Source organism: Dermacentor andersoni, chromosome 9 (genome assembly GCF_023375885.2).
Source record: "Dermacentor andersoni chromosome 9, qqDerAnde1_hic_scaffold, whole genome shotgun sequence".
Classification (NCBI taxonomy): Eukaryota; Metazoa; Arthropoda; class Arachnida; order Ixodida; family Ixodidae; genus Dermacentor; species Dermacentor andersoni.
Window position 1 is genome coordinate 97912128 of NC_092822.1, and position 16647 is coordinate 97928774.

At 47.6% G+C, this 16647-nt stretch overlaps 1 long non-coding RNA gene across 1 annotated transcript in view; it reads right to left on the reverse strand.

Annotated features, from left to right (window-relative positions):
- Positions 1-9710: 9710 nt before the first annotated feature.
- The window catches only part of LOC129383996 (uncharacterized), a 48713-nt gene continuing 41776 nt past the window's right edge, over positions 9711-16647 (reverse strand). The window contains exons 6-7 of the long non-coding RNA XR_011890180.1: positions 11365-11453; positions 9711-9741 (exon numbers count right to left, since the gene is read on the reverse strand). This is a non-coding gene — a long non-coding RNA (uncharacterized lncRNA). The remainder of the gene's footprint in view (positions 9742-11364; positions 11454-16647) is intronic.

Sequence of the window (16647 nt, forward strand, 5' to 3'; positions counted from 1 at the left end):
TGCATACATTCAACGATTTGAGCGCGTCGCAACGAGCCAGGGCTGGCCACAAGACAAATGGGCCCTATCGCTGAGCCTCTGTTTGACAGGCGTAGCTCTGAGTGTTGTCGGCAGAATGGCACCGGATCATGCCATGGACTATGCGACACTAAAACAGACGCTTTTGCAACGCTTCAGGTTCACGGAGGAAGGCTACCGAAGGAAGTTTCGGTCGGCGAAACCCGATAATTCCGAAACTGGTAGACAGTTTGCCGGTCGTCTACTGGGATATTTCGATCACTGGCAAGAAATGGCCAATACGGACCGGACATACGATGCTCTGCGGGACAAGATTGTCTCAGAACAGTTTCTGATGACTTGCCATGAGAAACTGGCAGTCTTTGTGAGAGAAAGGAACTGTCAGGGACTTGACAAACTAGCGGAAGCTACTGATCATTATCTGGAGGCGCAAGGGTTAGTCAACCTTGGCAAGGGTAAAAACGAGAGAGAACCTAGCAAGCCACCAGGTCAAGCTCGAACTCCTGAGCGACAAGAAGAAAAGGAAAGACCACGCTGCTTTCTTTGTGGTAAACGCGGTCACAGAGCTGCTGATTGCTGGACCAATACGAAGGGTCCAAATACAAATACATCTTTCTGTGGAAAGTGCCGCCGCGCTGGGCATAAGACAGGTGACTGCCCCAAAAAACCGAACAGTACCGAGAAGGCTTCGTGCTCGATGCAGCAAGTAGACATGTCCAAGGCAGTAACCGAAGAGACACAGACCTTGCGTCGAGTTCCCGGAAGTTCGGAACGCGGGAGAACGCAAACGTACAAACGAGATGAAAAGTCTATGCCTACTGCCGAAGGTGTGCTTGAAGGACATCCCGCTACTGTCCTGAGAGATACAGGATGCGACTCTATTATTGTCAAAAGGTCCCTCGTACCAGACAGTAAGCTGACAGGAAAAATTTCCTCGATCTGTCTTCTGGATAGAAGATTGTTGAAGCTACCTGAAGCAACCGTGGAGATCGCGTCACCGTTCTTCAAAGGCAAGACTAGAGTTTTATGCATGGACAATCCCTTATATGATGTTGTCCTGGGAAATGTGGAAGGCGTACGAAATGCCTCCAATCCTGATAATGAATGGAAAAGACATCTTTATACACCAAGCGCTGCGGATGAATCACTTAGAGCAGAATGTGGAAACTGTTCTACCAATGAATCCACCTCTGCTGACATTTTATCATCGGCTGCTAGTGAAACAAGGCGCAAGTCGGAAGTGGCAGCGACAACCAGACAGACAAGATCAGGTTCGCATTCGTTACGAGTACCGGCTATAAACCCCCTAGACATCAGCCCAATCGACTTGAGAACCAGGCAAAGGGAGGACAGCAGTCTGCGTAAGTGCTTTGAAGCAGTGGACAAAGAGATGAAGACTAGGTTTGCCGACGTCCAATTCTTTGTAAAGGAGGGAATTCTTTACCGAAAATACACACTGCGGTCAAAGAAACAAATGGAACAGCTTGTCGTGCCCAGAAGCCTTCGTCACTTTGTGATGAAAATGGCTCACGAAGGAATCCTTGCCGGACATCAAGGAATAAAGCGAACCACAGACCGTGTGAGCGAAGAGTTCTACTGGCCTGGATTCCAATCAGACATCACGCGATTTGTTAAATCGTGCGATACGTGCCAGAGGACTTTTCCCAAACATTTAATAGGTCGAGTACCATTGGGAAATACACCCGTCATTGATACCCCGTTTAAGAGAGTTGCCATTGACATTGTGGGACCATTAACTCCCATGTCAGAGAAAGGGAATAAGTACGTGTTGACAATGGTCGATATGGCAACGCGGTATCCTGACGCTGTGGCACTGCCTAGCATTGAAACAGAAAAAATAGCTGAGGCACTTCTAGAGATGTTCTCTCGTGTGGGAGTCCCACAGGAGATAATCAGTGACAGAGGCACATCATTCTCGTCACGCCTGATGGAGGAGCTAAGCCGTCTACTCTCTTTTACGCAGTTGCCAACAACTCCATATCATCCGATGGCAAATGGCCTTGTGGAGAGGTTCAACGGCAGCCTTAAACAAATGATAAGACGAATGTGTCAAGAGAGCCCGAAAAAATGGGACCGGTACTTGGCACCATTGCTTTTTGCTTATCGCGAAGTCCCTCAGTCAAGTCTGGGTTTTTCACCCTTTCACTTGTTGTATGGCCGTTATGTCAGAGGACCCATGGCGATATTGAAAGAATTATGGACAGGTGATCATATTGATGATGACGCAAAAACCTCATACGGGTATGTAGTCGAGCTACGGAAGCGTCTTGAAGACACTTGTCGTTTAGCCAAGGAGGAGCTTCAAAAAGCAAAACTTTTAAAGAAGAAACACTACGACCGGAAGGCCAGACCACGTCATTTAGCTGTTGGAGACAAGGTTTTGCTACTGCTACCTTCGGACAACAACAAATTGATTCTTACGTGGAAAGGGCCATTCACTGTATTTGAGAGGAGAAATGACGTCGATTACGTTATTGACCTCGGGACAAGGACGACACTGTTCCATATAAATCTACTGAAAAAGTATGAGGAACGACTCCCTTTATCACCGCCATTAACGAAAGCTTCAGCTGCTTGTCAGACTGATGACACCAAAAATGATCATGCGTACCGTTTGAAGGAAAAGAATTGGCGGCCTACAGGAGTCCATCGGCATCGCTCTCTCATGGGGTTTTAAACACGGTGTTTCAAAGGCATGAACTTCAAACCGGTGTAACTTGAATGTCGAGCAACATTTGCTGGCATGTTAGTTTTGTGGGTTTTTGTTTTCACCTTACATCGTGGTGTTGTGACTTCTTAATGTTGTCATCATGCCGAGTGTGCGGTGCTCGGAACGCTAGCGTTGTAGTAATATTTATGTGTACTCTTACATACCGAGTGTGCGGTGCTCGACACTGTAGTGCTGTGGTAATTTTTATGTGTACTCATACGTACCGAGTGTGCGGTGCTCGGAACTGCGGTGCAGTGCACGGTTATACTCTTGTGGTGCGTGTGTGCTACGGTGGACCAGCAGATATCGAGTACCCTTAAGTTCTTTGAACGAAAGAACTTTCTTAAGTAGGGGGTGATTGTGAAGAAGTGTTCACAAAGTACCGAGCGCAAGAGCAGACGACATTGCGGCCGGCCTCAACAAGAGGAAAAGAAAGACGAGGGAGGCTCGTGGAGCGCATGAAAAGGGGCTCGCGCAACGGGGATCGTTGGAACGCCGGCACGACTAGGGCCGCCGGGCCTACGGAACCCACATCTACCGGTGAGGTTCACCTGACCGAGCGTCCGTCTTCGGGACAGGGAATGCCTCGGGTCGTTGCACGGCACGAGACCCCGGAACGGCCTGCTGCAGCCTCGAACCCGCATCTACGCGCGAGGTTCGGGAGAGCGAGCGTCCGCCGTCGAGACGAGGAGCGCCTCGGGTCGTTGCCTTGCACGAGGCCTCAGGTCGGACTGCCGGCATCGTGGAACCCGCTTCTACGCGCGAGGTTCGGGTGGCCGGGCGACCGAGTGGCCTGTTCTCGTCTACCGAGCTGTGGGCCGTCCACCTTTTCCTGCCCCGTGCTGCTGCGTCTGCTATTCCGCGCCGGTCATCACTCGACGAACAAGTGTTCCACCTCAAGGACTCTACGTGTCACCACACTCCGGACTTAACCGCAACCTCGTGAGACTACATTTTTTTTCTATTTACGAACAACCTTGTATGTGTGGGTCTAGCTTAAGATATTTTACTTGTCTACGTGCCGTCTAATTTAATTGTGTGTGTGCTCATCTTGCACCGTCGCCTCCATCTTCCTCCCGTCACACGCTTTGCAACGTGACGGTCCTAACAACATCACATATCTGGCGTCCGCGGACAGGACTGCTCTTACGCTATAGAGAAGAGCAGCACATTGCATATGCGTGTCTGACGGGTGAGGATGGAGACAGACAAGCTTACGGCAATTGGAAAAGAACTGGGGTTGACCGGCCAGGCACTAAAACAATGGGTAGACGAAGAGCGCGCACGCGAAAGGGAAGCGCGTGAAGCACGTCTGGCTGAACGCAATGCAGCAAAAGAAGCTGATGCCGAAGCGCTAGCTAGATTAAAGGCAGAAAGGGAAGTGCTCGAGCTCAAGTTAAAGTTGAGGGAGTTGGATGCGACAGCGGGTAGCATGACTGCTGGGCAGCTTACAGAGAGTGTGCACGCAAGTGCTACCGAGAGCTACCAAAGTCCTCACAAACTAATCCCGGCATTTAACGAAGAACGCGATGAGTTGGATGCATACATTCAACGATTTGAGCGCGTCGCAACGAGCCAGGGCTGGCCACAAGACAAATGGGCCCTATCGCTGAGCCTCTGTTTGACAGGCGTAGCTCTGAGTGTTGTCGGCAGAATGGCACCGGATCATGCCATGGACTATGCGACACTAAAACAGACGCTTTTGCAACGCTTCAGGTTCACGGAGGAAGGCTACCGAAGGAAGTTTCGGTCGGCGAAACCCGATAATTCCGAAACTGGTAGACAGTTTGCCGGTTGTCTACTGGGATATTTCGATCACTGGCAAGAAATGGCCAATACGGACCGGACATACGATGCTCTGCGGGACAAGATTGTCTCAGAACAGTTTCTGATGACTTGCCATGAGAAACTGGCAGTCTTTTTGAGAGAAAGGAACTGTCAGGGACTTGACAAACTAGCGGAAGCTACTGATCATTACCTGGAGGCGCAAGGGTTAGTCAACCTTGGCAAGGGTAAAAACGAGAGAGAACCTAGCAAGCCACCAGGTCAAGCTCGAACTCCTGAGCGACAAGAAGAAAAGGAAAGACCACGCTGCTTTCTTTGTGGTAAACGCGGTCACAGAGCTGCTGATTGCTGGACCAATACGAAGGGTCCAAATACAAATACATCTTTCTGTGGAAAGTGCCGCCGCGCTGGGCATAAGACAGGTGACTGCCCCAAAAAACCGAACAGTACCGAGAAGGCTTCGTGCTCGATGCAGCAAGTAGACATGTCCAAGGCAGTAACCGAAGAGACACAGACCTTGCGTCGAGTTCCCGGAAGTTCGGAACGCGGGAGAACGCAAACGTACAAACGAGATGAAAAGTCTATGCCTACTGCCGAAGGTGTGCTTGAAGGACATCCCGCTACTGTCCTGAGAGATACAGGATGCGACTCTATTATTGTCAAAAGGTCCCTCGTACCAGACAGTAAGCTGACAGGAAAAATTTCCTCGATCTGTCTTCTGGATAGAAGATTGTTGAAGCTACCTGAAGCAACCGTGGAGATCGCGTCACCGTTCTTCAAAAGCAAGACTAGAGTTTTATGCATGGACAATCCCTTATATGATGTTGTCCTGGGAAATGTGAAAGGCGTACGAAATGCCTCCAATCCTGATAATGAATGGAAAAGACATCTTTATACACCAAGCGCTGCGGATGAACCACTTAGAGCAGAATGTGGAAACTGTTCTACCAATGAATCCACCTCTGCTGACATTTTATCATCGGCTGCTAGTGAAACAAGGCGCAAGTCGGAAGTGGCAGCGACAACCAGACAGACAAGATCAGGTTCGCATTCGTTACGAGTACCGGCTATAAACCCCCTAGACATCAGCCCAATCGACTTGAGAACCAGGCAAAGGGAGGACAGCAGTCTGCGTAAGTGCTTTGAAGCAGTGGACAAAGAGATGAAGACTAGGTTTGCCGACGTCCAATTCTTTGTAAAGGAGGGAATTCTTTACCGAAAATACACACTGCGGTCAAAGAAACAAATGGAACAGCTTGTCGTGCCCAGAAGCCTTCGTCACTTTGTGATGAAAATGGCTCACGAAGGAATCCTTGCGGGACATCAAGGAATAAAGCGAACCACAGACCGTGTGAGCGAAGAGTTCTACTGGCCTGGATTCCAATCAGACATCACGCGATTTGTTAAATCGTGCGATACGTGCCAGAGGACTTTTCCCAAACATTTAATAGGTCGAGTACCATTGGGAAATACACCCGTCATTGATACCCCGTTTAAGAGAGTTGCCATTGACATTGTGGGACCATTAACTCCCATGTCAGAGAAAGGGAATAAGTACGTGTTGACAATGGTCGATATGGCAACGCGGTATCCTGACGCTGTGGCACTGCCTAGCATTGAAACAGAAAAAATAGCTGAGGCACTTCTAGAAATGTTCTCTCGTGTGGGAGTCCCACAGGAGATAATCAGTGACAGAGGCACATCATTCTCGTCACGCCTGATGAAGGAGCTAAGCCGTCTACTCTCTTTTACGCAGTTGCCAACAACTCCATATCATCCGATGGCAAATGGCCTTGTGGAGAGGTTCAACGGCACCCTTAAACAAATGATAAGACGAATGTGTCAAGAGAGCCCGAAAAAATGGGACCGGTACTTGGCACCATTGCACTTGTCGTTTAGCCAAGAAGGAGCTTAAAAAGCAAAACTTTTAAAGAAGAAACACTACGACCGGAAGGCCAGACCACGTCATTTAGCTGTTGGAGACAAGGTTTTGCTACTGCTACCTTCGGACAACAACAAATTGATTCTTACGTGGAAAGGGCCATTCACTGTACTTGAGAGGAGAAATGACGTCGATTACGTTATTGACCTCGGGACAAGGACGACACTGTTCCATATAAATCTACTGAAAAAGTATGAGGAACGACTCCCTTTATCACCGCCATTAACGAAAGCTTCAGCTGCTTGTCAGACTGATGACACAAAAAATGATCATGCGTACCGTTTGAAGGAAAAGAATTGGCGGCCTACAGGAGTCCATCGGCATCGCTCTCTCATGGGGTTTCAAACACGGTGTTTCAAAGGCATGAACTTCAAACCGGTGTAACTTGAATGTCGAGCAACATTTGCTGGCATGTTAGTTTTGTGGGTTTTTGTTTTCACCTTACATCGTGGTGTTGTGACTTCTTAATGTTGTCATCATGCCGAGTGTGCGGTGCTCGGAACGCTAGCGTTGTAGTAATATTTATGTGTACTCTTACATACCGAGTGTGCGGTGCTCGACACTGTAGTGCTGTGGTAATTTTTATGTGTACTCATACGTACCGAGTGTGCGGTGCTCGGAATTGCGGTGCAGTGCACGGTTATACTCTTGTGGTGCGTGTGTCCTACGGTGGACCAGCAGATATCGAGTACCCTTAAGTTCTTTGAACGGAAGAACTTTCTTAAGTAGGGGGTGATTGTGAAGAAGTGTTCACAAAGTACCGAGCGCAAGAGCAGACGACATTGCGGCCGGCCTCAACAAGAGGAAAACAAAGACGAGGGAGGCTCGTGGAGCGCATGAAAAGGGGCTCGCGCAACGGGGATCGTTGGAACGCCGGCACGACTAGGGCCGCCGGGCCTACGGAACCCACATCTACCGGTGAGGTTCACCTGACCGAGCGTCCGTCTTCGGGACAGGGAACGCCTCAGGTCGTTGCACGGCACGAGACCCCGGAACGGCCTGCTGCAGCCTCGAACCCGCATCTACGCGCGAGGTTCGGGAGAGCGAGCGTCCGCCGTCGAGACGAGGAGCGCCTCGGGTCGTTGCCTTGCACGAGGCCTCAGGTCGGCCTGCCGGCATCGTGGAACCCGCTTCTACGCGCGAGGTTCGGGTGGCCGGGCGACCGAGTGGCCTGTTCTCGTCTACCGAGCTGTGGGCCGTCCACCTTTTCCTGCCCCGTGCTGCTGCGTCTGCTATTCCGCGCCGGTCATCACTCGACGAACAAGTGTTCCACCTCAAGGACTCTACGTGTCACCACACTCCGGACTTAACCGCAACCTCGTGAGACTACATTTTTTTTTCTATTTACGAACAACCTTGTATGTGTGGGTCTAGCTTTAGATATTTTACTTGTCTACGTGCCGTCTAATATAATTGTGTGTGTGCTCATCTTGCACCGTCGCCTCCATCTTCCTCCCGTCACACGCTTTGCAACGTGACGGTCCTAACAACATCACAGCTTATGACAGTATTCGTGATTCAATGTGCTGTTATGGTGATAATTATATCTCAAAATATCACAAGGACGGTTAACATGTCATGATACCGTCTGCGAGGGACTTCTACACAAAGAGAGGAGAATTCATTCTGGTTTATCCTGTTTCTCGCTATGAATTTCTTGAAATTCCATGAGTGCCTCTGTCCTTTAAACATAATTTGTGGTAACATCAATGCGCGCCCTTTTTGCAGAGGCGATCAGTTGAAAAGGGCTTAGCAGGTCCAACGAAGTATGTCGTATATTTGGCGACGATACCAGTCACCACAGCTGTGGTACGCCTGTTTGGAATGTATCGTCATCTATCGTGAAGCAAGCACAATTATCGCGATAACCATATAGGTTATGGCCAAGACTGGTTGCCGAACAGCAGGTTAACAAAGCAGGTCGTCCGTGAAGATGAAAACGGAGAGAGGAGGAGTAGACAGGAGATATTGTAGCAAGAGGATAGAAAAGTGAAAATAGGGAGGAAAGTTAGGATAGGGCGACCATCTGATTTCCCTCAGGTGGGTCAGCGCCGTGTAGCCGTTTACCCGAAGCGGAGCACAAATACGTTTGTTGCCTGCGCCGAGAGGTCTTGAAGGTCCACACATATGGCTCCTGCTCAACCTCCAGGATCCGCTTTTCACCGGACACGGCTAAGCCACACGCGGCCAACGCGGGAGGGTCCAACAACCGTGTGCTCAGGTCCGTGTTGTCGGAACACACCGAACACCTGCCCAAGCACATACCGCTACGGGGCATTCCAAAAGCTTTCCATTTACTACAACAGTTTGTAAAACTCGCCGAAGGGGCTAAGCGGCTATGGCGTTGGGTTGGTATAAAGGAGGTTGCACGTTTTGACTCCCCGCCGCTGCTGCCACATTTTGATGGGGGCGGAAATCAATAACGCTCGTGTACCATGCGTTGGAGTAACAGCAGAGCAGAACAGAGGATGGCGAACCGAGTTCGCCGTCCTCCTGGAAGCTGGCCGGCCCCGGTAGCCGGCTCGATTGCGAAGCTGCAGCTGTCGGTCTTGTTTTCCCCTTCCTACAAAAGCTGTAAGCTGTCCAAGGTGTTGCGAAATAAACAGGCGCAAGTTAGGCCCTTTTATGTTTTCATATTTCGGACTACGGCGTTTCTCACAATCATAAAGGGATTTAGGAAGACTGGTTTTTAAAAGAATCGGCGCCAGCGAATTTCATACTGCTGATCTGACGAGAATAGTTCCTTGTGCACTAGGGCGCTTACTAAAACATAACCGTAAGGGTAAACCTATAATTTGTGAAGGCGATCGGACCAGTCTCGTATAAAACTATCAATAATTCGACGTTCTTTGCAAAAGAAGCGCCTTCAGCGCTTAGTAATATTCCTGCTGTCCCGATATGCATCAGTGTGCGGGAAACTAGGACTCCTTCCCAATTTTCACGGATTCTAAGGAAATCCCAGGCACGTGGCGACAATATTGCAACGGCATCTCACCGAAATTAGTTTTTGTTTCAAGAAAATCAAAGCAACTTAGCGCAAAGCAGTGGCTGCACCCCCCCCCCCCCCCCCCAGAATGCATATAAACCTACAAAATACATTGCGAACAGAACCCATGCATGGCGTTGGCCTACTTCACTGTTTCCCACACACAAACACGCTTGCCCTCATTTGGCATCTGCAATATTCATGGTGCGATATTGAAATGGCGCACTGATTTGTGACGAAAACGATACTTACCCGTGAGCGCTGTGTCCAAAAGGCGGCCTGCGATAAATGGGAAATGTTTTAAGATCAGCGCATCCAGTAAAGCAGCACATCTCACAAATGCGTTCATTCCGGCGCATTCAATGCGCTCTCTACGCAAGCTCATAAGGATGGATGCGCGAAGACAAAGCAGCAGTGATGGGTACACAATACCTATCAGGAACCCGGAACCGCTGGAATTCTGTACGAGTTATCGACTCGATAGGCCCGATATTTTGTGAGAGAAACCACTGCTGAGAGGTACGATGGAAAATATATTTGAGGCTTCTGGTGACACAGAATTATTGCGCAGAATGAAGGCCATGATTGCTCGCCGTCAACGAGTGAGCAGACAACAGCCAATGATGCGATGCCCAACGGACCTTCCAATGTTGTCTTCGAGCTCGTCAACCCCATGCTTGTTTCGTTTAAATAGCACGATTAAATTAAAACGACGTCAGAGTGCTTAGCCGTGCAACTGAAGAAATGCTTCCGACTGTTGCAAGCGAAGACAAAACGTGTAGAGCAGACACTAGAACAGAGTGCGTAGCTGAGCAGTGGGCGGTGGAGCAGAAATTGAAAATACGTAAGCAAGTCAACGAGAAAATGTCTATAGAATTAAGCAAAGCAAGGAATCTGCTCGTGTCAGTGGCAAATGACTTCCACAACTTTCTTATCAGCAAAGCAAAGCATTAAGTTTATAACGTCATGCAGGGGCCCTATAACCTAAAGCTATTCCAATATGTTTTCATTCGCATCCCCTCACGTCAAATTTGCGTAAACGCCGACGCATGCATCGGGCGGGGACCCGCAGCGCTGCCTGATCAGCCCAATCAAACGCTCTCCTCGTTTATAATAGGTCATTTGCTTGCTTTCGAAACGAATGACATTATCTACATTGACCGGCTGACTGATTGTCTAATTGTCTGACAAGAGGCCAGGAGCACGCGGAAGTGGAGGATTTCGATGGGGCCGAGCCAGCACACTGAATATAGATAACCAGATGAAGAGCGACGTGCCGGCGGTCTGTGACTGGTTCGCTTTCCCTTACTTAGCTTGCGGTGGCTTGTCTAAAATCGGAGTGGCGTGCAGTGGACAGTTAAACCGGGGACAGGCTACAGGGGAAGCTGGGCTACCCCGGTAGCCGGCTCGATTGCGAAGCTGCAGCTGTCTGCCCGTTTGTTGTTTTCCCCCTCCTACAAAAGCTGTACAAGGTGTTGTGAAACAGGCGGAAGTTAGGCGCAACCTTCCCCCCCCCCCCCCCCCAACGACCTTTCGTGTTTTTTTTTATGGGTTTTATTCTCGCGCATCTGGTACCTACCATAGATTCTTACTGGCCTTATTTCAAGAAACCAGCGTCATTTCGCTGAGCTCGAGGCTGTGTCCTTAATCAATGTTAATATAGTCAGGATTGACGAAGACACGATTTATGCGTCTGGATTATCAGAGAGTCAAAGCACACCCGCAAAGGGGTATGGGCGCTCACTGCTTCCATGATGCGGAACAGTTTACGAGTTTCCCACAGTAACATAGCTCGCCGAAGCAGCGTTTTGAGGAAACAAACACGTTTCCACGATTCACACCATGCTGAAAGCGTGTTACATGATTTGTTCACATGTTGAGATGCTCGGTTCAGGTACTTACCCACTTTGGCGGAGATAACTAATTCACGGACGAAAAGATAAGTCCTGAGAGAATGCACGTCGGTAATGCGGGCCAGTGCAGACCTGTTCCTGCATAAGCAGTTGGATAACCCACATGAGCAAATGTCACAACAGGATTCTCCGAAAATTGTGCCAAGAAATGCCTTATTTGTATGCCCCGGAATCTTGCATCCAGTGGGTGGATGTGGGTTCGGGGACCGAAGCACTTTACAAAAAACGAATCTCTAAACAGTTTCACAAGAGAGTAATAGTGTCAGAAATTTTTGACCCAGAACTTTATCGCTTTTCCATTTTTACCCTGCCGTAAATTAGTACTCGCACGTGGTAATGGGCACGACTGGTTCATTGCAGTAAAAATATCCAGCATCCATCGCGCTGGAAAAGTTGTGCCTGCGCTGCTGAATTCAACAGATGTGCCGATATCGAAATTCACTCTCTTCAGCCGGCATATGAAATAAGGAAATCTGAAGCTATGCGAGATTCGCAAAGGTCTGTAAGCTGAACGTCTATAGCTAGAATATATGTATGTTCTGACGTTAGCATATTATAAAATGGAAGTGTTTTTCAATGGCTTCACTTGTATATAGCGCACGATGTCGTTGTTAGTATCTTGTCAGTTTCCACCGCAGTGTTAGGGCTTTTACGTTCACTTTAAGGGAAAAAAATCAGTATTAATTTATGCGCATTCTTGCAACGTTACATATGATCCGTATTTATTTCGAAGGATGCATTATGTTGTTTCTTCTTGCATAAAACTATTACTAATCTTTTGTGTACAGTCTAGTCGATTCTACCATTCCGTGTAATGGGTGTAGCCATTAGGATACCAGTAAGCTCCTTTTGTCTGGAACCGCAGGCAATTCTATGTACTGTCACAAACAAAAGTTTTCGGACTAGGGACCGTAGTCTGGAAAAACGTTCTATGTAATTGTACCATAATTTTACCCTAATACAAATTAAAATTCAATATAGCGAAGACGCTAAAATCGTCAATTTGCTTCGTTATGTCAAAATTCAGTTGTGTTGTAGACAACTGATTTCAATACAAGATTTTATGTCACTCGAGAGTTTCGTAACCAAAAGAGTCTCCGAAAGTGTAAATGGCTGAGGGTATTTGTGCTTTGACATAATAGTGCTGCAGAAACCCAGAAGGAGGAGAGAACTAATTAATAAAGGGAAAATCAGACATCCATCCGTTCGTAACGATTGCTACAAATCGCGGGCAAGGTGCCGGGTTCGAGTCCCGCACCAGGACGAAGTCTAGAGAAATTTGAAAACCCACAAGTAACGCCGGAAGAAGTAAATAAAGCCTTGAGAGCTAGGCAAAGGGGGAAGGCAGCTGGGGAGGATCAGGTAACAGCAGATTTGTTGAAGGATGGTGGGCAGATTGTTCTAGAGAAACTGGCCACCCTGTATACGCAATGCCTCATGACGTCAAGCGGACCGGAATCTTGGAAGAACGCTGACATAATCCTAATCCATATGAAAGGGGACACCAAAGCCTTGAAAAATTATAGACAGATCAGCTTACTGTCCGTTGCCTACAAAGTATTTACTAAGGTAGTTGCAAATAGAATCAGCAACACCTTAGACTTCCATCAACCAAAAGACCACACAGGATTCCGTAAAGGCTACTCAACAATAGATCATATTCACACTATCAATCAGGTGACAGAGAAATGTGCGGAATATAACGAATCATTATATATAGCTTTCATTGATTACGAGACAGCGTTTGATTCTGTCGAAACCTCAGCAGTCATGGAGGCATTACGGAATCAGGGTGTAGACGATCCGTATGTAAAAATACTGAAAGATATTTATAGCGGCTCCACAGCCAGCGTAGTCCTCCATAAAGAAAGCCACAAAATCCACATAAACAAAGGCGTCAGGCAGGGAAGTACGATCTCTCCAATGCTATTCACGGCGTGTTTTTTGGAGGTGTACAGAGACTTGGATTGGGAAGAACTGAGGATAAGAGTAAATGGAGAATACCTTACTAACTTGCGCTTCGCTGATGATATTGCCTTGCTTAGAAACTGAGGGGACCAACTGCAATGCATGCTCACTGACCTGGAGAGGCAAAGCCGAAGGGTAGGACTAAAAATTAATCTGCAGAAAACTAAAGTAATGTTTAACAGTCTCGGAAGAGAACAGCAGTTTACGATAGGTAGCGAGGCACTGGAAGTGGTAAGGGAATACATTTACTTAGGGCACGAAGTGACCGCGGATCCGGATCCTGACACAAATAGTCACAAGCATAAGAATGGGCTGGGGTGTGTTTGGCAGGCATTCTCAGATCATGAACAGCAGGTTGCCATTATCCCTCAAGAGAAAAAGTGTATAACAGCTGTGTCTTACCAAAACTAACGTACGGGGCAAAAACCTGGAGGCTTACGAAAAGGGTTCTACTCAAATTGAGGACGACGCAACAAGCTATGGAAAGAAGAATGATGGGTGTAACGTTAAGGGGTAAGAAAATAGATTGGGTAAGGGAACAAACGCACGTTAATGACATCTTAGTTGAAACCAAGGGAAGAGAAGCGTAGAAGGGGGCGGCTAAATGTTAGGTGGGCGGATGAGATTAAAACGTTTGCAGGGACAAAATGGCCATAATTAGTACATGACCGGGGTAGTTGGAGATGTGTGGGAGAAGCCTTTGCCCTGCAGTGGGCATAACCAGGCTGATGATGATGAACGCTACTCACCTTAATCGCGTCATTACGCTAACGTTAAAGATGTCTATTGACATCACAGGCGCATTTTGTTCGCGCCAGTTTCGCTTATAGACCAAATTATTTATGTAAGAGCGTTAAGGCCCTCGCATCGCACAATATCCGATGCCTACGACAGCGGCCCACGTCTGACGTTCGAAGTTGTTCTGGCAGAAAATTTCGAACCACACATACCGAGGCCCTCCTAGTGGCGCAATGAATTTACTGATATAATTGCATTTCTAATGCCAAAATACGTAGAAAACATGGAAATTATGACTTACACACGACCTACAGACAGGATAGTGTTGGATTGTACTTTGAATATACGAGAAAACAATTGTGTTATGGTAAAAGTGAAAGAAAAAGCGCTAACCCCCTTTTCAGTGTTTTTAACCAATCATAGAACAATCATGTACTCCCAGATTTGCGCGCGCAAATCTCAGAAGCCATGAAGCACCCCGCGGTCGGTTCCTTGCAATACTTCCAGATGGCGTCCGCCTCCGACGAATCGCGACCCACTAAAGAGGCCACGTTTCTGGCAGAATGCTCGCCTTCGTGCATAGCGTTCGCCGTCAGCGTTGGCCGATAAACTATACGGTTATAGCGTTCTCTTTAAGCCGAAGCTTAAGCGCCTTCCAAATTTTAATACTCTAAGTACGTTCGTTGCAGTCTCGTGTATTTCACTACGCGTTTAAATAAAGTGTGCATCCCAGCTGTCACCGAGTATGGGTACAAGGAGGAAAATCCTCGCGACAAACAAACGCGCCCAACAAGGCACGCAGGCACGCAAGCGCAAGCAAATGAGCCCAACAAGGCACGCAGGCACGCAAGCGCAAGCAAATGAAAGCATATACACAAACGCGAGCATGCTCACTGAGAACCACTCACGCGCACGCGCCCAAGCCACTGAAAACGCCAGCAAGGCGAACACGCCCCTAAAATCATGCGCAAGCACGCTCAAGGCACGAACCCGCATTATCGCTCTCTCCCTCCCTGTTGCCTCTCAAAATCCTGTGCGAGAAAAGAGGCAGGATGGCACTCGCTCTCCCATTGCCGTGCCGACGCCAGCGGTAATAAATCGCATTGTAGTTTTATTTTGACGCTTCTTTCAGTGTAGCCTGCGTAGGGAGAGGGGTGCAAAACGACTCGCTCCGGTCGAACGACTTCACTGTTCATCCCTGAAAGACAGATTGTCTTGGCGCAACAACGAAATGCCATTAAATGCACATGTTGTCAGTAGGAATTGAAACTTGGCCTACGTTGTGAAGTATTTCTTCAACGCTGAGCCCTTCTCAGTTACCCTGGTGCTCTATTGTGAAGGTACACAGCATGCTGAACGGGCAATGTCCGAAATGGCTGGGTATGATCACGTGCACGCACTGCAGCTCTATTGTTACGAATATCGAAAGCTCACTGTAAATTGTGTGCATCTCATATGCGTGTATTAAGAGGAAGCTCTAGCTCTAAGGCTCCCGTCTAAATACATTGGAAAGCAGCAATCCTTTTTCTAGGCAACCACTGCACCAAATTTGATAAGGTTTCGTGCAGCTCAAAAGAAAAATTAAAATTTAAAGACTTTGTGACTTAGGCCATCAATTATTTTATAAAAATTGCTGAATGTCACAAATTTTTAGAAAGCTATCAGACTTTCGGCAGTGAGAAATGATATCGCAAGTGCATCTACTAGGGCATCTAAGCCAGATCAAGTTGCTGTAATATACATGGCTCCGAAATAGACCACAACACGTGATTCACTGTGGCAAAACCTTAAACATCGTAACAAATTCATGTGATACAAATTATACTAAATTTACGTGCTCTGGAGGGTGTGATGGATGATATTGCCAGAACTGCTGTCATCTGCTCTAGGTGCCGAGGTTCGCATTTGTAAGCTTCGTGCGTTTATCTTTTTTTTTTCTTCGATCTTTGGACCATAAGAAAATTTGGTTAAAACTTATGGCCATAAATATAAATTACGTTTCCAGCAGTCACTAGAATATAAAAAATTAAACATATGAATGTTTGACAAAATATCAAGAGAATAAAAAATGAAGACATGTAATAAAAGTATTCATTTAGTGGTGCAAATACCGATCATATCGGCCGTACTGCATGTTTCCATAAATCTGAGAATAGTAAAAAAATCTCCCGTCGCATATTTCCTTAAAATCTACCCGGGTGCAATTTCAGAAAAGCATTTGTGCGTGTTACATTTACTGCAATCGGCGGCGCTGTAGTTGGAGCAGAGCGTAATCTTCCTGAACAAAACAAATTCGAAGGTGGGCCACTCGCGCCAGGGTACTTACCCGCCTCCGCGCGGGCCGCGACGGCTATGGTGTGTGCGAAGACAACAACAAAAAAAAAAAAGAAACGAATAAAAGATGTCAGGGGTATTTCTCGGATCACTCAATTTCTGAATCGAGCATAATTAACATTTTCTGTTCCTTGTTGATGCCGTTCTAGCTGTGTGGAGTTCGTGTTTGGAGTGGTGATGATGCCTCGTTTATCGCGTAGATTGTAAGGCGTGGGTATACTTTGCGGTTAAG